Below are 22,473 nucleotides of genomic sequence, written 5' to 3' on the forward strand. Positions count from 1 at the left end.
GTTATACAATTTTGTGAAGATTAAATGAAAAAAAATGCATGTAAAGAGTCTGGTACCTCATAAGTATGCACATATAATTGGGCTAAAAAAAAAAGTAAGAGCCAAGGTAGAAATTCAGATAGATGTATGGACTAGGCCAACTTGGAAACAGGAAAAAGAATCACTGGAATTTAACAGTAACTCAAGAGACCAGCTGGGATTGGTAGCAAATGATTTCTGGGAGCCACGTGGGAGTCCATCAGTTATGGCTGACCCAGTAAATAATAGATCTGCATTGGCACCCCAAATCTAAGCCCTAACAGAGTGATTGCTGCAGCCTCTGAGACACACTCTGCACATTAAGATTTTCCTGTTCACTTCTAGGCAAAGATAGCATCTTAGGCCCAGGAGTCTTCCAAATGCCAATGAAAGTGTCAAAGGGAACAGAAGAATTGGGGAACCTTGCATCAGTGTTAGAGGCTAGAGTAGAACACCTTTTGCATGCAGAAATGTCAGGGAACTTTTTGCAAATGGAATCCTATTTCTTAGAAACACTATATATTTCTTGAGAAAGTGAGATGGCCTCTCGAAGAAAAAAGTGAAGGAGATCTTGAAGACATTTTAATAAAACCCTGGAACATAGGTCTGTGGTGGGAGGACCCAATGGGTGGTGGAGCTAGCTGTGAATTTCTCGCTTGCAGGTTCTACAGAACCTAAGGGCAGTCGCAGCTTAAGACCAGGTACCTGTGGCTGTGCCATGTAGCTAGCAGTTGCATTAGGGAGTAGGGGATTCTCCATAACATCAAAAGGGTCTTTTTCAGTCTGTTTTCTGTTTTTTGATATCAAAAAGAATAAGGCCAGACCATTCCAGATCAGGTCCCTGGCACAATGGCTTTGCCATATACAGAGAAAGCTATGACCTCACCTCATGTAAAATCAGGATAAATTCTTTGTCAGGATGTTTAACCATTGGATGAGTAAGTGCTGTATACTGTAAGGCCTAAGAGAAGATTAGAACAAAAACCAAGTAAAGTATAATGGGATCCTAGAAAAATCTATTCACTCTGTTTTGCAGAGAAATAACAGACCAGATAAAATAGTCATCATTCAAGGATGAATAAACAGGCAAAATAAAACCTCATTATGAGGCATATGAAAAATTCTGTAACTTTAAGAAATGAAAATATAGCACTCAAGAGGCAGAGGAAGAACATACTTTTGAAAAAGATTTACTACAGGAAATGGGAATAAATTTTAAACAGCATATGCTTTGTGATCTAAATAACATTCAAGGACCCCATGAAGCAGGAGATGAAAAATGAGAGCAAAAAATATATTGAGGTATGTAGAAAACTGGCTGAGAAACTAGAATATAGGGAGAGCAAGATGAAAGAAGAGAAAATGCTGTAAAGCTGAATATGAAATATGAAAATTGAAAATATATTAGAAGCACTAAAGTACTTAATTGACAATGCTTATAATTAATCGGTAATATAGAGAACAAATTTGAAGCACTCTTCCAGAATTAAAAGAAAGTGAATATGAGATAAAAATATTGAGAAAGGAGATGATAAATTCTACTGAAATGCAACATGAAGAAAACTAATATCTGCGAGGAAGGCACCCAAACAAATAGAAAAAATTGCGATGATTCCAGAGTTTTTAAAAATAAATTCCTGAATTTAATACGTAGATGTTCAGATCAAATGGGCTTGATGAGTATTAGACACAATTTATATGAAGAGACCAGTTCCTATGGAGATTTGGAATTTTAATTTTTCAAAATAAAATCCTGGAAGATAGGAGAACAAAACAAAACAAAAAACAAATACAATAAACAAATTAACCACAAGGAAGAAAAAAATCAGGACCAGAAGTTAATGGAGCAACATCTTTGGAGGCCCAATTCAAGAAGAAGACTAAGATCTAAGAATGTTAAATCTAGACATGTTATCATTCACATTTGAAGGAAAAAGGTCATTCTCTGATACCAAATGTCAAAAACTAAATCATTCAGGTTCTCTTCATGGGAGAAAAAAATCAAAGCTTTCTAGACAACCATGAAATGAGCTCAATTTTTAAAAAAATTTATGTACAAGGAAGATGTACTTTGGGGAGCCTGGGTAGCTCAGTTGGTTGAGTGTCTGACTCAGTTTTGGCTCAGGTCATGATCTCAGGGTCCTGGGATTAAGCCCTTTATTGGGCTCCATGCCCAGCAGGGAGTCTACTTTGAATCCTTTCTCTCCTTCTGTCCTTCCCCTGGCTCACACACTCCCTCTCTGTCTCTCACAATCTAAAATAAAATAAATAAATCTCTTAAAAAAGGAAGATGACCTTATACAAAAGACTGGCAGTAAGTTCTGATATATTTTAGTGAGGAATTAAGTACAAATTGGAGCAGATACACTTTAGCTAAAACAGAAGTTGCAAACTTCATCAATAATCCTTGAAAAAGAAGGTATAGCATGTACATACAGTAGTCCCTTCTTATCTGCAGAAGATGTATTCCAAGACACCCGAATGTCTGAAACCACAGACAGTACCAAACCCTATAAACACACACATTTGTGAAAAGTTTAATTTACAAATTGGGTATTGTAGGAGATCAACAACAATAATAAAATAGAACAATTATAACAATATACTATAATGAAAGTTATGTGAATGTGGTCTCTTTCACTCAAAATACCTCTGTATTATATTTACCTTCTTCTTCTTGTGATGATATGAGATGATAAAATGCCTACATGATGAGAGGAAGTGAGGGGAATGATGTGGGCATTGTGACATAGCATTAGGCTCTTACTGACCTTCTGACAATTCATCAGAAGGAAGATCCTCTCCTACCAGACCATGGTTGACCACAGGTAACTGAAACCACAAAAAGTGAAACTGCATGAGGGAGGACTACTGTAATACCATTTAGCAAATTAGAAGTTGAGTCTAAATTTGCAGGCAGAGAAGGAGATGTAGAAAAAAAAAATAGTATGCTAGTATCTCTATTGTGCATAAAAGAAAAGTGGTAGACACTGATTTATTCTCCTTGACATGGACCGAAAAGTAGAACTGTTTATTTTTAAAAGACAATAATTAGCAAACTTAAAAGGAGGATGTATGCTATTATATTAGAAGAGAGAAAAGTGAAAACAGATATGAGAGAGTCAAAGATAAATATCAAAAGAAATAGCAAAGAAGTTGAAGTAAAATAAAATGTGCTGGTTTGAGTAAGCACAGACATGTAATTTATGGCAAATAAAACTTTAGCATTAGATCATAATCATCAATATTTGCCTACCAAAGATACCTCAGAAAGAGTAACTCAGGAAAACTCAAAGTATATGATTATGTTAAAATAATAACTACTCTCCCCACCAAATGGTTGGAATTACAATCATATAAGATGAAATAGATTTTCAAGGAAAAAATGTAAATGTTTCATATGTACTCTTTTTGTTGTTGTTAGTAAGAAGATCCCAAATGAAAATGTAACAGGCTTCAACTTTCATGTGCTAAATGACAGAGTATGTAACAACCATAAAGCAAACACAAGAACTAGAAAGAGAAATTGACTAAAATAGATGCATAGTAAGAAAATGAAGCTTTGTTCTGCTCTCCAGACTTAAAGCAGGCAATAAACAAGGAAATAAAGGATTTGATAATATAGTCACTTGAGTTGATTTGAAAATACACAAGGAAAATTAAAACCCTCATACTGATGATATATTCTCTTTGTTAAATATCTTAGAAACACTTAAAATTTCATATATACTGGATCATAAAAAGAAAGCATCAGAATTTTCTACAAAGTAGAGCTATACAACCATATTCTTTGATCAAAATGCAACAAAATTAATGGTTGAACAACAATAATTTTTAAAAAGATTTCTCAAGCTTTAGATGATGACAAAACAAAACAAAATTCTTCTATGTAACTCTGGATCAAATAGGAGATTTAAGTTGTAATTACATCAGCCATCAAAAAGAATGAAATCTTGCCATTCCCAATGATGTGCATGGAGCTAGAGTATATTACACTAAGTGAAATGAGTCTATCAGAGAAAGACAAATACCATACATTTTCATTCAGGGATCCCTGGGTGGCGCAGGGGTTTGGTGCCTGCCTTTGGCCCAGGGCGCGATCCTGGAGACTCGGGATGGAATCCCACGCCGGGCTCCCTGCATGGAGCCTGCTTCTCCCTCTGCCTATGTCTCTGCCTCTCTCTCTCTCTGTGACTATCATGAGTAAATAAATAAAATCTTTAAAAAAAAAATTTTCATTCATATGTGGAATTTAAGAAACAAAACAGATAAACCTAGGGGAAGGGAAAAAGAGAGGGGGAAGAAAACCATAAGAGATTCTTTTTAAATGTTTTTTAAATGTTTATTTTATTTAAATTCAATTAATTAACATAAAATGTATTATTAGTTTCAGAGGTAGAGTTTAGTGATTCATCGGTCTTTTTTTTTTTTTTAATTTTTTAAATTTATTTATGATAGGCACACAGTGAGAGAGAGAGAGGCAGAGACACAGGCAGAGGGAGAAGCAGGCTCCATGCACCGGGAGCCCGACGTGGGATTCGATCCCGGGTCTCCAGGATCGCGCCCTGGGCCAAAGGCAGGCGCCAAACCGCTGCGCCACCCAGGGATCCCTCATCAGTCTTGTATAACACCCAGTGCTCATTACATCATGTGCCCTCCTTAGTGTCATCACTGAGTTACCCCATCCCCTGATGCCCCTCCCCTCCAGCAACCCTCAGTTTGTTTCCTACAGTTAAGAATATCTTATGGTTTGTCTCCCGCCCTGGTTTCATCTTATTTTTCCCTCCCTTCTTCTATGATCCTTTGTTTTGCTTCTTAAATTCCACATATGAGTGAAATCATATGATAACTGTCTTTCTCTGATTGACTTACTTTGCTTAGCATAATATTCCCTAGTTCCAACCACATCATTGCAAATGGTAAGATTTTGGTTTTTTGATGGCTGAGTAATATTTCATTGTGTATATACACATCTTCTTTATCCATTTATCTGTTGATGGACATCTGGGCTCGTTCTGTAATTTGGCTATTATGGACATTGTTGCTATAAACATTGGGGTGTACCATAAAAGATTCGTAACTGTAGAGAACAAACTGAGGGTTGATAGAGGGGGAAGTGGGCAGGGGATTGGCTACATGGGTGATGGGAATTAAGGAGGGAACTTGTTATGTTGAGCACTGGGTGTTATACATAAGCAATGAGTCACTAAATTCCACTCTTAAAACCAGGATTACACTACAAATTAACTAACTAGAATTTAAATAAAATTTTGAAAAAAAAAAAAAACCCTAAAACATACTTTTTAAAAATATATAGTTACAAAATACTTAGAAAATCACAATTATAAAAATACTACACATTCAAACCTATGGTATTTAGTCAAAGCCCTAATTGGGCAAATTCACTGGGGTGCCTGGGTGGCTCAGTTGTTTGAGCTTTCAACTATTGGTTTCTGCTCAGATCATGCTCTCAGGGTTGTGAGATCCAGCCCTGCATTGGTCTCTACACTCAGTGGGGAGCCTGCTTGAGATTCTCTCTCTCCCTCTCCGTGTGCCCCTCCCCCTACTCACACATGCTCTTTCCCTCTTTAAAATAAGTAAATAAATCTTTTTGAAAAGCCATAATTGGGCAAATTCACAAAACATACTTTTATTACTCTTAAATAATAAAAGAAACAAATGAATTAAGCCATTAACTTGAGAAGCTTGCTTGAAAATAAAGCAAGCCTAAAGAAAAAAGGAGAAGAAATTATTATAGATGAAGCCAGAAATTAAAATTTAGTGAACAAAAGGGAATAGAATAGATAAATAAATCTTAGAGTAGTTCTTTAAAAAAAAAAAGCAAGCAATAAATAGAACAAAAAGCATAAAATATACAAACCTCTATTTATTTTAATCAAGGAAAGAACAAGAGATGAGGAAAAATTAAGGATAAGAAAGGAAGTGTCATCTTAGATACAAAAACATTTGAAAATCTTGATATAATGAATCATTTCCATTCATATTAAATATGAATATTAACTGCAGAAGAGGCAGGAAACATTCTTAAGAATGAATTGAAAAACAAATGTAAATATTTACCCTTTAGAGGATTAAAGAAAATTATTTCCAAATTTAAAGAGCATATAATTTTCTCACTTTGTTAACTCTTCAAGTCTATTAAAATATATGGACAGAAAATCCCAATTCAAATACAAAACTCTAATGCTAAAAACTTTTCAAACTAACACAAAGGAGAAAGCACAACAGCCTCATACATATTTAGATTTTAATGCCAAAATCTAAAGTGCAATACTAAATTTATCCAGCTATATGAAATAATGAAAAGAAACCCCAGTAGGTTTTGTTTCAAGAATGAAAAGATAATTCAATATTATAAATTCATTAATATAATACAATTTTTCACATTGATATGTCATAGAAGAAAAATGAAGTGATTATCTCCAAGTATGACCAAAAAGTAATTTGAAAAAAAATGCAATGTCCATTTTTAGTAAAAGCACCTGATAAGTAGGACAAGAATAGGAATGAAGTCTTCTTTTTCAAGTTGGTACAGATTATTCATCTTAGTAGATGATACCTAATAATAACCTCCAGGAATATTCACTTTAAGAGAAGAAAAAAAATACAAAGATGTTTTTTTATTATAAATATTATTCAGGGATCCCTGGGTGGCGCAGCGGTTTAGCGCCTGCCTTTGGCCCAGGGCCCGATCCTGGAGATCCAGGATCGAATCCCACTTCGGGCTCCCGGTGCATGGAGCCTGCTTCTCCCTCTGCCTGTGTCTCTGCCTCTCTCTCTCTCTGTGTGACTATCATAAATAAATAAAAATTTAAAAAAAAATAAATATTATTCAACTCTGCTCTGCAATATCTAATCCACAAGATAAGATCAGAGGGAAAAAAAAGTTTAGTAATTGTACAGAAAGAGGAAAAATACTATTATTTACTGATGTTATGATAGTCTATCCAGAAGTATTGAAAACAAGAAAGAAGTTGAAACATTTATATCCTTAATAAGAGATTTTGTCTAAGCGACCAGTCACAAACTAAATATACAAAAATCAATTGGTTTTATGTATACAAGCAATAATTAACTTGAAGATTTCATTTAAACATCTCACTCATAATGAAATGAATAAATTACCTAGGAATATATTTAATACGAAATGTTTAAGACTCACAGGAAGAAAACTACAAAATGTATTACAGATTTAAAAGAAGACTTGAATAAATGGAGAGAAACACTGTACTTTGCTCCAGTTTGTTTACTGAGAACTTGTAAAGCTGTCAGTTTTGAATGGGGCTCAGAGCAACATAATCTAGTTCCACTCATGAATGTAGATGCAAAAATCTTAAGCAGAACAATATCAAATCAAGTCTAGCAGCATATTAAAAGAGTAACACATCTAGAACAAATAAGATTTATTCAAAGAATGCAAAGATTGATCAATTTGGGGGCAGAAAACTTGTCTGTCTTGTTCTCGTTTATATTCCTGGTATTTATCATAGTTCTTGGCATATAATAGGTGCTCAGTAAGTACACTTTGATTGAATGAATGAACATTAAGTAATTTTTTATTTTGCTATATTAACAGATTAAAGGAGGAAATCACATAAAATCTCAATAGATGCCCCCCAAAGTTTGATAAATTTCAAATCCGGTTTTCATCCAACTCTGAGATAGAATGAGCCCTTTTATCTTGCTAAAGTTTTCCACCAGAAACACACAGCAAGCATTATACTTGGTAATGAAGGAACAAGAAAAGTATGTTTACCTTGACGTTTCAAACCTCACTGGAAGTCTTAATGAAACAATAAAGAGAATTAAAAAAAAAAAAAAAAAAGCTATGAACCTGGGGGAGCAAAAAGACAAAACAGTCATTATCCACAGAGGACACCATCCTATGCTCAGGAACTAGAAGAGGGTCAAGTGACAACTGATAAAAGATTGATTCCAAGATCAACATACAGTCATCAGTGGCTTTTTCCTATTCCAGCAATAATCAAATAAAACTTTAATAATTGTCCCAATCATGATTGCAATAAAACAATTAAAGTCTTAGCAGTAAACCTGAGAGAAATATGCTGAGACTTAGGTGAAAAATATTAGAAAACTTTATGGAAAACTTGAATAAATTAAGAGGAAACCATGTTCCTGGATTATAGATATTACTTGCCTATAACATCTATAAATTCAATTAAATCTTAATAAAAAATCACATATGAATTTTTTGGAAAGGAACTCAATAAATCACTTTCCACACTTGGGAATTAAAAATAAAAGTCGTCTTTTTTTTTTTTTTTAAAGGGACAACTTGCCCAAGGAGCAACTTGCCTTGCAGTATGTGAAAATAAACTATAATCTCTAGTAACTAAAAAAGTACGATATTAGTCAGGAGCCCAATCAATCAATAGATCTAAATGGAAATCTAGATGCCTATCCCACCCTATTCACGAAGAGAAAACTCCATATGCATTAAAAACTGTGACATTTTTTAAACATTTAAAAATATAGAGGACAAAGATAATATTTTTATAACTTTGGCATGGAGGCCTTCATAAGTAGGATATAAAATCCAAAAGACACGAAGTAACAGATGGATAGATTTGCCCACATCAAAATCAAAATTGTCTGTATGACAAAAAACAATATGAAGCTTTAAAGCAGGTTTAGGCTTAAACTGTTTTTGTACCATATTTAATAGAGGATTCATAATCTGAGAAAAATAGGATCACCTTTAAATAGTAAAGGAAGGGAAACAACCAATTTTTAAAATGGGCAAAGGATAAGAATAAAAATTTACTGAAAAAGAATTATAATTAGCCCCTAAAGATGTTTAATGTCATTATTAATTGGGGACATGTGAATTAAAATGAGAGAGTTTTGTTCCCAGAACACTGACTCAAGTATTGGTGAGGATTAGGGAATAGGCACTCTCATGTGTTGCTGGTGGGGATAAAAATTGGTGAAGACAGTTTTGCAGTAAACATGCAATTCTCCCCAATTATGCTTTATGGGCTTTCCATTGAAGGAAAATACATTGTTCATCATAGCCAAACATTGTTCATTATACCCAAACATTGGAAACATCATACATATCTGACAATATGAATCATCTCTAGTACTCTATAACGTATGTGGACAGAAGAAAGAAACATTATGTGGACACAAAAAAAGGAACTATATTGACCTGTATATATGGACATTTAAAGCAAGACATTAAAAAAATAATAATAAAAAAAAATAAAGCAAGACATTACTTTAGTCCATGAACTTGAGGACTTTGTTTTGTTCATCCTGTATCCTTATCACCTTCAACAATGCTTGGCATGTAGAAGGTTCTCAGTTAAAAATTTCTTGAGTCAATGACTGTTAAAAAAAAAAAAGCAAATGCGTGAACAATGTAAATATAATAGTCTTGTTAATGTTTAAAATTGAATAGGTACATATGTTTAAAAGTATAGAAAAGGGACCTGAAATGAAGCAGCAAATTATTTCCAGTGTGGATTCATAGGAATAAAGTACAGAAGTTACTGGTGAAGAAGGGGATCTTACTTATCCTCTTCTGTGTAACATACTACTCTAATTCAGGGGCAGAAGACCACCATCATTTTATTATTTTCTCTGATTCTGTGGACCATGAATTTAGACAGAACAACAGAGATAGCTTGTGTCTGCTCTAAAATAGCTGAAGCCTCAGTTGGGCAGACTCAGAGGGCTGAGGATATTTCAAAAGACTGGCATTGGATCATCTGGAGACTTCTTAGATGTTGGTGCCTAGGTTAGGAAGGCTCAAAACCTGTTCAGCTGGGACCGTCACCTGGAGCAGCCACTTGTGACTTCTCCATGTGGCTAGGGTATCCTTGTAGCATGGTAGCTTCAGGGTATTTGGAGGTGTTATGGCAGCTTAGAGCTCCAAGAGCAAATATTCCAATGCAAATAGTAGAAGGTGTGTGACCTATTATGACCTAACCTTGACAGGCACACAGCATCACTTCCACTGTACTGTATTGGTTTAAGACTTCACAAGCCCACACAAAAATTCAAGGGGAGGAGATCTAGACCCCACCTCTCAGTGAAGAGAATGGTAAAGAAACTGGCTGCACTTTCAAACTACCAGATAAGGGAAGTGCTTATTTCTTATTACTCTTTTAAAAAATGTAATCTTTGCGATTTGAGGATTTATTCATGGCAATAAAAGAAGTAGTTAAAAACACAGACTTTGTGTTTCAGAGCCAGGCTTTGAACTTCCGGTTCAAAGCCTGGCTCTTCCATTTAATAGCTGACGGATCTTGAGCAAACAGCCTCTCTGGGCCTAGGTTATGTGATATGTAAAATTAGAGGTAATGATAACACCTACCTCACAGGACTCTGCTGACAATTTCATGGGTCAATACATTGAAAAGTCTATAGAACGAAGTCTGACATGTAAGTACTAGTTATAACTCTTGCTTGTGTATTAAAAGGAAAATGAAAAAGAATGGAGCATGCATAAGAATTGGTATTTTAAAAATAATAAGAGATAAGGCTTCATATTGATTGAACCCTTAACCCTCAGCTGAGTTAAAAATCTTCTGTTCTAGACACATAAGAGATCACTGTAAAACTAGTCTGAGCTTCCTCACAACATGGCCACCTGGTGCATCTTACACAACCATTCGTGGCTGCAAAGATGAGTGTCTCAAATGAACAGAATGGATGCTGAAAAGCCTTTTCCTACAGCATAACCTCTGAAGACAACAGTCTTTTCTACCATACCGTATTGGTCCACCACTCCCTGAGCTTAGTTCAGATTCAAGGACAACACTTACAGGTTACCTGTTCAGGAATATTTATAGATCACCTCTCCATAGGGAAAATCACAGAAAAATGTGAAGATATGTTCTAAAGTCTCTACTCTCTCACTCAGGATGGCATATTGGAGTAGAAACAGCTTTAGGTGTCAGATCCCCTGGTTTGAATACCATCCTAGTCACTTACTATTTAGACTTGTTCTGACTGTTTAATAAATTAACACATGTGAGATACTTGGTATATACCAAATTAAGTGTGATAGTTAGCTTTATTACTTTAGCTAAAAAATATTGATTTATGAATAAAGGATTTATTTGAATAATCATAGTTATTATCTGTTTCTTTTGACAAAGAATAAATCTAGGGCTGCTATGCTATAGGCCAGAAAATTTCAAAAAATAAACAGTAGGTAAATTTGTATGAATTTTATATGAATATAAAATATGGTAATAAAGTTCAACTCAGGGATTACAAAAAATGCACTGAGTAAATGTCTAGTTTCCCACTTTTAGGGTAGTCTAGCTTCAAGCAAATGAAAGCTTCTGTCAGATTTGAATATATACTTCCTCTTTCTCTTTCTAATCACCTTGGCATTATAGCCCATTTCTAGAAAACTTAAGACTCCTATAGAAACCCTTCTCAGGATTCACCGTTCAATTCTCTTCTTCTGCCTAGATGGTGAACAAGGGCTCATAAAATGCATATCATATCATTATATTATGTTTAAACATTTTTATTTCTCCAGAGAATTTAAAATATACAAACATGTGACTCTGTGAGGAAATGATCCAAAAAAGATTATAAATACAGCCATAAATGTCAAAGTTCCTAAAACATTTCACTGGCTCTATCTTCAGAAGAAAGTGTTTACACAGAGAACACACGCCAGCATGTTTTATTATTGTTATTGTGGGCATTAAATGTTACAAATGCAATCTGTTTGACATATACATAAACGATGGTCTCCACGAACCTGTAAGAATCACCTCCAACATTGTGGAGCCTGGGAGCAGAAACAATTCAGGAAAAGCGTGGGCGACAGGCTCTCCAGAACAAGCAAGATATTGCCATCCCGAGGAGACAATTCGGAATTCCTCTTTGGCTTTTATCTTACCAAAGGCTGAATTTAAAATGTTATCTGTTTTACTTGCAGATTTTCTGGGAAGTTATTATATAGTAAGTGATTAATCATCACTTGCTTTTCTGTTGGACCCATTCAAGATAATCAAGACTTTTTCTCTTTTCTTAAAAAAAAAAAAAAAAAAAAGACAGGGAAGAAAGAAGGAAGGAAGAGGGAGAGAAGGGGAAGGTGGAATAAGAAGGGAGAGAGGAAATCAGAGAAAGGAAAGGAAGGAAAGGAAATGGAACAAGGGAGCAGATGTGTTCTCCACCCGACAGTGGTAGGTAGCTAGAGGGTCTCTTTCCTTGTTGGTTTCCCTTGCTCTTCGTTGGGTCCACAGAAAGCTTTATCCATGATGCCATGTTCCTTTCAAGAGGGAACTGCCCCAGGGCTCCTGGGTGGCTCAGTGGTAGAGTCTGGGACTCTTGACTTGATTTCTGCTCAGGTCGTGTTCTCAGGGTATGGAGATCAGCCTTGTTACAGGGCTCTGTGCTCAGAGGGGAGTCTGCTTGTCCCTCTCCCTCCCTCCCTCCCCCTGCCTTGTGCTCACTCTCTTTATCTCCCTCTCAAATACATACATACATACATGCAAATAGAAACTGCCCCACTCTTAGTCACTGCTGCTTTTCTGTTTTGTACAATGAGAATCCCTCCTAACCTAAACCCCAACAGAGACATCTCTAGAGCTGTGCTGTCCGGTAGAAATAGGACAGGAACCTCAAATGTGAGTCACCTCTATAATTTTACATTTTCTCTTAGCCACATTATGAAAAGTTAGAAGAAATAGGTGTAATTCTTTTTGAATAATTTATTTTATTTAAGCTGATATATCCAAAATATTATCATATCAACATTTCATCAATATAAAACTGAAATATGTTACATTCTTTTTTTACCACTGACTTTATGAAATCCAGTGTGTGTTTTGCATGTATAGCACATCCCAGTTAGAACCAGCCACATTTTCGTTATATCCCTGTCCTCTACCTTGCTTCTTATTCATCCTTAAAATTATCCTCTCCTCTCTTGAACCACTTTGAGTTAGGCTCTGCTTCTTCAAACCAAAGCTGAACACAATAGCAAATGGGGGATTTGGTCATGGTGTCTTATTTACATATCTCTGGCCTTTTAAAGAATTAATGGTATAGCACCAGACTCCTTTTATTCAGCTATGTGCCAATGGAGATGTTTGGGATTATTTGTGGCTCTGTGGGATGATAGGGCTTAACTTTGTTTTTTATTTTTCCTATCATGTACCCCTTTCTGTTCGGTGTTATATTTTGTTTGCAAAAATCCTGGCACAATGCAATTTTTCATCAGGCAATTTGGAGAGTTCCTCTTAACAATGCCCTTTGAGACTATTACAAAAGTTGTTAACATTAAATCGCCCTAGTGAGGTGCTGTCTTTGATACTGTATAATTTCATTAACTGAAATCCAAGATCAAATTTTCCAATTCATCTAAGCTATTTATTAGCCCTACCTTTCTTGGTGATTAACTTTGATGACAATAGCATTTCACACAATGTTCAAACATAAAATTCTGTTTCTTATATTACTATGGGGTTATCTTTTGGTAAACATTTTACTCAGGAGCAGCTTAGAACAACCATGAATTTACGAGTTAATGATCCAAATATCAGTTTACCTATTAGTTAAAAGGAAGTTTTTTGACTGTAAAATGTGCTGAAAACAACAGATCTCAATACTTATGAGTGGTGTATGAATGTGCTGTGACACAAATATTATGATTGCTTTAAAAAGTATTCTAATATCATCTATAACATTGAAGAGTAAGATGACTACTCGTGAAGAATGAACATTTTTGTTATTTGTAAAATTTATCCCGATTGTAATTATTTCCTCACCTTTTACGCCCAGGAAGGTTGGGACTATGATCTTGGGTGCACAATTTAAGGGATGCCCCAAAACTCAGTAATCAAGATAAAAAAATATTTTAATATAATATTTAAAAAAATAAAAATTAATGCCAAAAATGTGTGATGAAAAAGTCAAGAGTTTTAGATAAAGGCAGGATCAGAGAGGAGAGAACACTGCTCCCAGACCATTATGGGAGATCACTATCGCCACATTACTGTGATCTGCATTAATTTCAGAAGCTTCCGCCATACACAGAGCTCAATCAATTTTAAGCTCCTAAGCAATCACTGGGCTCTAATATCTTCTCTTACGTACTGTTGTTCTCCTCTCCATCCTCGCACTTTGGGGTTCTCCCCAAATATTATATTAGGAAATTCAAATGTATTTCACTCTTCAGATCAAAATTAAAGAAGTTCTCTGTTGGTGCTGCATGATTCTAAATAACTGTGAAACCTACTTTTAGGCAGAGTATAAATAACATGGTTGAGAATAGAAATCTATGAATAGTGCTTTGAGTGAAAGAACGGTGTAGCCAATTTCACTCCATTGAGGTAACGCTAAACAAGACGAGCTTGTTTTATTTCATACAAAGGAATGACCAAATTAAGCATGAGAAAATGTGAGAAGATTTTCAATCGTGACTTTTTTTTTTTCCAGCTTGAATTTTTACTCTTCTGTGCCGCTAGAAATAGAATTCTGGAGAGCCATCCTCTCTTTCATGAGCTTTAGAAAAACCAGTTTGCTCTAGACTTTATCAGTGGCCTCCTAATGCCTCGGACTTTCATCACTGTTCTAGATATTAAGGGCAAATGGGAAAAAGTGACTAGTAAGTGTGGTAGTTTGGGATCTAAAAGCTAAGCCAGCACTTCTCAAGTTCTCCAGTTCCCCGGATGTTGTTAAAAATGCAGATTCTGGGATGGGCTCTGAAATTCTGCATTTCTGACAAGTTCCCAGGTGACGTCAGGGTTGCTGTTTCATGCACCAGACTTTGAGTAGTAAGGATCTATGCTAATTGTGAATTTCTATTGTTTCTTTTGGGACTGAACGATTAAGAAATTACTGTACTTAGAAATATAAATTAAGTTGCTACTCTAGAATATAAGGTTCTTGAAAGTAGGAATTCTGCCTTTTTTTTAAGATCTTATTTATTCAAGAGAGACACACACAGAGAGAGAGAGAGGCAGAGACAGAGGCAGAGGGAGAAGCAGGTTCCATGCAGGGAGCCCGACGTGGGACCCGATCTCTGGTCTCCAGCATCACGCCCTGGGCCGAAGGCAGGCGCTAAACCGCTGAGCCACCCAGGGATCCTCTGTCTTGTTTGTTCCTATATCCCTAATGCTTAGAACATTATAGGGCCTGTTGAAGGTACTCAAAGGTTGGTTGTGTCAAATGAAAGGAAATAAAAGAGAATTGGGGCTAATTTGAGAACAGGGGCTCTTAAGGCTTTTGGGGGCCTGGTTTCCTATCCCTTCAGCAATCTGGTAAAGACGACGGACCCCTTCTCAGGTTAATAGTTTTAAATGCATAAAATAGAATACATAGAGATTACAAAGGAAACCAATTATATGGAATTATAGTTATCAAAATATATAAAAGTCATATGTGTAATGTAATAATACGTGCTTTTAAAAGACAAAAATTTAGCAGATCTAATGATTACTATAATCGTGAAGTGATGAATATAAACAATGTTTTCAGATATCTGCAAGAACTGTAATTTGATAGGAAAATATCTGTGATTTGGGGGGTATGAAGAGACAGGTACTGCTAATATTACTATCGGTTATTGCCCTATATACATAATTGGGAGATGTACTCAATTCCAAATGGAGGTGAGTGAAGATAATATAATTGTCTTCACATTCAAGTTCACAGTGCATCCTGAATTCTATTCATAAACCTGTTAGGGTCCGTGAACCCCAGTTTAAGAACTTGTTTTTAGATAGTTTTTACTTATTGAGCTTTTCCAATGTTGGCTAAAAATTGGTGTGTGAAGAGAAAAAAAAACAGTGATACTTCAGATTATTTCATTTTATCCAACAAAGTGTCTGGTGCTGGATGTATTATTTCGCTTTCTTTTTTAACACAGCACTTCAACTTGCAGAAATCTGAAATAGCTTTTTCTAGTGATAATTTTCCTCCCTTTCATTCATGTCTACAGCAGTGACAAAAATATAATGGATACCTATATTCACTGAATAAACAACTCACAAATGCAACTTTGTAAAGTGCATTCCCATGAAACAGATCCATAAACCTGGTAAGCACACCAAGACCCCATCAGGAATGTTTGAACTAAATCTTAATTTGTTATTCTTGAACACTTCACATGGCCTTCTAAATGAATTATGTGCTGCCTCATTGACAAGAAATGTAACAGACTACACATTCGAGAGACAGAACAGGGCTTGTGGGATTGTTTTATTGAGCAATTTCACAGGTGTTAACAATAGAGGTGGGCTAAAGAGTTGCAACCGAAGAAGGTAACTCTGAGCCTGGAGTTATTCAAACACCTGTTGGCAAGTTGTCCTCTTTCCTCTACCTCCTTTCCTTTGGAATAATTTTGAAGGGCTGCCTTATTGTCTTTCCTTCGGAAGACAGAGAGTACAAAGAGGGGAAAGAAGAGAGACAAGGAAGGAGGGACATGACAAACCCGAGAGTCTAACACCTAGAGCCAGGGTCTAAACTCAGAGCTGGCTACGGGAGCACATGAGCTCTGTTTGACAATAACCATTGATAAAAATGGAGTTTGAATGAGCTCAGGAGGTAGTGTGCAGGTACATGTTTAATAAGCAGCTCCCTGGGGGTGGGGGCAGGATGGAAGCCCCGATGGGTATTGTTTGCCAATTCTGCGGTATAAATGGTTGATTTCAAGCTACCAAGGTGAGGATGCTGCAAGGGGATTCAGGAAGAGATGTATGTGTACCATCAACTCGGGTGCCCTGCACACCAGCTCCAGCACCACCTCTGAGCAGGGCACGCCCTCTCTTGGTTTTCCAGCTCTGCACGGCGCCTTCACCTGACTCCCTTTCCCTTGTCCCACCCCCTTGGTCCCAATGGGTGCTGGATCCCATGACTTCTGCCTAGAGCTTTTCTGGGCTCCTGACGTTGGTCAGAAAACCAGTGTGAGGAACGTGCTGGCTATTTTGAGGTGCGATCGGAAACTTGCGTTCATTGTGAAGAAAGCAGGGGATTTGGCAGAGAACAGCAAGGATTGAGCCTGGATGCAGCTGCTCCAGGAAGTGCGGCTTGGGTGTCACTTGATTGGCTGCTACCTGCCTCTGTTTTTCCATCTGTCAGAAACAGCTGGGAGGTCACAGCTAAATGAAAGGTGGAAAATAATTTGAAAAAGTCATGGGGCCACACAGAAAAAAACAAAAAAAAGTAGTACTATCACTTCGTCTCCTCAGCTTCCCCACTCTACTAAATGAGAGATTCTGCAAGGATTGGATACTATTTCTGTCTTTTCACACTTTTTCTCTTGCTAATTTTCAGTGGGCTTCTGAGATCTGATATAAATGTGCAGGCGATGTGGAAACTGATCAAGAAGCAGAGATTTATATTAAAAATGATATGCATATATTTTACCACCCGTTTTAATGTTGCGATTTTGGTGATGATCCATTTGCTTAAAAGGAAATAAAGACTTCAAGAACACATTACTTAGAAAAAAAATCATATCATGTGTCTTTTGGCCTCACATTTAAACCAGATTACAAAACCTATATTTACTGGTGGTAACGCTTAGAAGAGAAGTAAAAGATTTTATGCAGCGTTCCTAAATCAGTAGATCAGGATCTATCAGGAGATTGCAAAGCCCTATTGAGTTCCAAACCAGTTACCGAAGAACACCCCCAACTTCCCTCCTCCTGCCCAACATATACTTCCCTCCTGGCTGATTTATTAGAGGTGCTCTGCTGGGGAGGGAGCAATGAAGCCAGCTGCTACGCTTCTCTACAGCCCATTTCTCCCCTGGACGTTATTGTCAGCACCCCGGTGACACTAACAGAGTGCTGCTTCTAGCTGGAAGTTTGGGAACCTGGCTCTCTCTCTTTCTTCACTGAGTCTTCTGTCTAGCTTCAGGGCCACCTCTTGCCCTGCCAGCTACCAGAGGGATGAGAGGAGTAAAGTGGCAAGCAGCAAGATGTGAATATTTGTTTAAAAAGAGCACTTTAATGGTACTTCAGGAAGATAAATGGTAAACCAGGTTTAAATATAGTAGCACCCCTTGCGAGGTTGGGGGTTGTGCTCTAAGACCCCCATTGGATGCCTGAAACCATGGATAGTACCAAACCCTAGATATGCTATGTTTTTTTCCTTTATGTACCTATTCAAGCTAAAGTTTGATTTATAAATCAAACACAATAAAAAATTAACAATAACTACTAAAAATAATTCAACAATATATTGTAACAAGTTAGGCGAATGTGGTCTCTCTCTCTCTCTCTCAAAATATCTTACTGTACTGCACTCACCCTTCTGGTGATGCCATGAGATGATAAAATGCCTATGTGATCAGATGACATGAGGCAATGATGTATGCACTGTGACGTCAGAAGGCAGGTCATCTGTTTCCAACCTACACTTGACTGTGGGTAACTGAAACTGCAGAGAGTGGACTCATGGATAAAGGGGAACTACTATAACGATAAGAATTCTAGAAACCATCTCCTACTAGTTTGTGATATTTACATTATCTCATTTAATTCCTCCTTCACATGTCCATGATCTGCCTATGGTCCCAAGGGCAAGTCAGTCTGAAGGGGGAGAAAAGACAGACTCATGAACACTTGGATAAAAGAAGCTACAATGATAAATGTTGTTCTTGTCATCCTGTTTCTAGTCTTGGCACTAATCTCCATGCCCTGGATGCCCAGTCTGGCTAACTTCTACTCATCTTCTAAGATGCATTACAGAGACTATAGCTTTCGGGAAACTTCCCTGTTAGCTTTCCCACCGGCACCCCTTTAGATGGACTCCTCTGATCATCACACTAACCACAATATATGGTCCTTCTGTCCAATCAGACCGCATGCTCCTTGAGAGTAGAGAATGCAACCTGCTCTTCTCTCTGCCCCAATTTTTTTTTTTTTTTTTTGGTACAGAGAGCACCCAAAAATGTTTTGTGAATGTGTGTGAGTGAATGAGCCCTGGAGGGATAGTGCAATAAAGGAAAAGAAACCGGATAAAGGTTATAGCAGAAAGGACTTTTGCACAGAATTTTAAAGAAGACAATGTTTGGGGTAGGAAGATATGTTTCTATAGGGAAACGAAGAAGTAAGCAATATACCTGTAGAGGGAAGTGTATCACTTTGTTTAGCTTAAGGTCTGAACTTCAGATTCACAGGAAAGAAGGGAAGGCAATTGGTAGAAGTTAGTTTGAAGCCACTATGCAGAGGAATTTAGCCATGACAAGGACCTATTGATGCCACAGTGAATCTGGATATGCTGTGCGTCTTGAATGTTCAAGTGCATGCGAGGTTGTCTTGCAAAGTCAAAATTCCCAAGAGTGTTATAGGCACCCTGGAAAGGAAAGGAGAAAACGCTGGGCTCTAGGTTTTGTCTGGGGCTGCCTCATTCAGCAAAACGAACCTCTTGTGGAAGTCCACATGCCCCCCTTCAACCCCTGGAAAGTAAAACTCAGTTGCACATATGTATTTTCACTAAATTATTAATGGCATCAGAAAATGTTCCCATTTCCACTTTTTATGATTAAATTTCATCTTTCATGAAAATCATGTGTAGTTTCTTCATCAGCTGGTAGGCAGCACAGCTTGATACCTCAGAAAATCCCTTATGCCTTAGATTCTTTGTTCTCTCATTAAGCACTTTTGAGAAGGATTACTCCATTTTCTCCTAAGTATACAAGCATGCGCATGCGCTCTCTCTCTCTCTCTCTCACACACACACACACACACACACACACACACGCGTGCGCGCACACACACCCTTATGTCATTAGTGGTGTATCTTTATCTTCTACAGCAAGCCTGCCATGTATTTTTTAAAATCTCCACTTTGTAGCTGTTATTGCCAGGTTGATAAAGAAGACATGAAATCCTTTCTGGCACCAGAAGCAGCTAACCAAAAACCTGTACTGCCCCTTCAAACCTCTTCTTCTACTCTTTAAGAACGCTGGCCCCTTTCTATCTAATTTATTATCTTAAGAAATTTGCTATTTTTCCCCCAAGGGGAGGGACAAAAACTCACTCTTCAAGATGTTACTTTGTTTACTCCAGTTAATTATTTAAGAGGATTCTTTAAGCCCTCACTACTCAACCTTTACAATTCCACACAGAAACAAAGATAATTTAGAAGGCTGAGAATCTTTATGCAAATTGAGATTTTTCAGAGCTGGAAAGGGCACATCACAGCTTCAGCCTGGTGAGGGTTGGACACCGGGGCATCGTGGTGTTTGGTAGCTCATGATGAGGGGGATTTTGGCCACGAACGTGGAGCCATTTGTAGAACATGTAAACAAATATTAATAATACAGCATTAATTTATTGCTTCTGCAGATTATTTCTAATACAGACTTGCTGACTTGTACATGTATAATACATAAACACATCCATAAAAGTTTAATGCCTGCCGACTAGTACGTTCACCCACAACACTGCCTGTTGACACATTTTCGCTCTTCCTAACACTGCTTCCTGAAAGAGTCAACATGATGTCAAGGTGGCAAAATTAAGACTGACACCAGAGGAAGGGTCAGCAAATTAACTTTTTCAAAACTTTTGGGTCAATTAGACATTTGGATAGACATTCAACAAAATGTGTGGTGATCATGAATGTGACTTTAGTTTTTATTTTCAAAACTGGATCCTGAATTACTCATAGGAGCAGAAGAACCTGTCTATACTCTGAGGACGAGTTGCAGTGAGTTCCAAAAGCCATTCTGAAGAGTACCCTAGACATTTTGGCTGAAGACATTTTGTACCACTTGATAGAGCCTCATCAATCTTGAAGGAAAAACCTTAACCCATGTATTCCTTTCAAAATTAACACTTCTAATAAACAAACAAAAAAAAATTTTAAAATTTAAAAAAACCAAAACGAACACTTCTAAAAAGGGAAGAGAATAGAAGAATGGTGATAATATGTTGCAGGATCTGAGTTCTAAAGTTTTGGGCATACATGAATCCTGCCTCTCTTTCTGTCAGAGCAAGATCCCTCCCTTACTGAGAGCTCAGATTTCCAAGCATAAGCCCTCATTCCTTATAGGAAACATAGGATACAATAGAAAAGCATTCCAAATCATTTGCTCTTCACCCTTTGCTGATTGGAAACCAGACTCACCCATAGTTTGGATTGTTTTTAAAGGCATGTGAATATACATTCTGCTTTTTCAGCTTCTGTGTGTCTGGCACAGAAATGGAAATTGGAACCAGCCGGCTCCATCCGTTGTCCACCCCCAAACAGTCTCTGAAATTTCTGTTCCTCTCTGGATAGTGGATGTTCAGTCATTTTGCAGCACTCAGCTCGGCTCTAATAACAACTCTATTATGGCCCTGTGGCCTTTTTCATAACATTTATTTTCAGGTCCGCCATGTGTTGGGCATCCATAACAGCCGGGCTGACTATCACTCTGTGGCTCCAAAGGCATCGGCAGTGAGAGTAGATCTGGACTCCTGCAAAGTCTGATAGAATTGGCTGGATTTCATGCGACAAGCTCAGATTATGGTCCTTTGTCCAGAGCAGGCATGAACGAAACAGAAAGGCTTGACGGGGCCTGCTTCCTAAGAAAATAAAGGGCCATTTGTGGTGTTGTTTTAGATTAAAGCTCAACTTTGTTTAGATCTTAAAGCTCTCTCAATTAGGTAGGCAGCTTGCTTTACTGGGAATTTTCTTACAATTACAATTTGTGGAGGAAGTTATTGCTCAAGTGAAGCTGGTTCCAGCTTATGCCTGAAACTAACATTTGGATAGCACCTTAGCAATTTCCTTCCTTTCAAATTAGTTATGACCACATTCCCCTAGAATCTCGACCTAGGATCTCTTCATGGAGATTTCTGAACCACCTGCTTAGAGGTAGATATGTATATATTACTTATATCTACCAGTGATTAACAAAGTAATAGATTGCTTCTTTCATTTTTACCTTGTACTGGTTCTTTAATCATTGCACTTATCAAAAGTTTTTATCATATTCAAAGGCTACGTGAAAACCCCACAACCATTGGCCTGGGCAAAAAAGTAATTATAATTATAATTTATCACTGTCCTAAACTACTTGTTTCAGTATTTGAATAGCTAACTAGGAGAACAGCCATCTTTACATAAACATACTGTTAGATTGAGCCTATTGAGAGCAATTTATAGTCAGTATACCAACTTGCTGACCACTGATGGACAGCCAATGCCCAGAAAGCAAAATGAAGCTTCATGATTTAAACCCCCCAAAAATACTTTGAGTTGGACAATTCTCCAGGATAGGCAATCACCTACATGATGTCTCCACTTGGATGTCTAATATAGGTCTCTCAAACAAGTCATGTCCACACAAAATTCTTGATTTCCCTCGCACTCCAAAACCTATCCAGTCTTAGGCTTCAGTGTCTTTTTAATGGCATCATTTTGGCTGAGATACTTAGGTTAAAAACATGGGTATCATCCTCAATTCTCTTTTTATCACATACCCTATAAAAGAGAAAA

General features: G+C 37.1%; 1 long non-coding RNA gene across 2 annotated transcripts in view; it reads left to right on the top strand.

Annotated features, from left to right (window-relative positions):
• The first annotated feature begins 2,784 nt into the window (after positions 1-2,784).
• Positions 2,785-22,473, top strand: part of LOC144293952 (uncharacterized) — a 34,088-nt gene continuing 14,399 nt past the window's right edge. For both annotated transcript variants that reach the window (XR_013361304.1, XR_013361303.1), the window contains exon 1: positions 2,785-2,846. This is a non-coding gene — a long non-coding RNA (uncharacterized LOC144293952). The remainder of the gene's footprint in view (positions 2,847-22,473) is intronic.

Source organism: Canis aureus, chromosome 22 (genome assembly GCF_053574225.1).
Source record: "Canis aureus isolate CA01 chromosome 22, VMU_Caureus_v.1.0, whole genome shotgun sequence".
Taxonomy (NCBI): Eukaryota; Metazoa; Chordata; class Mammalia; order Carnivora; family Canidae; genus Canis; species Canis aureus.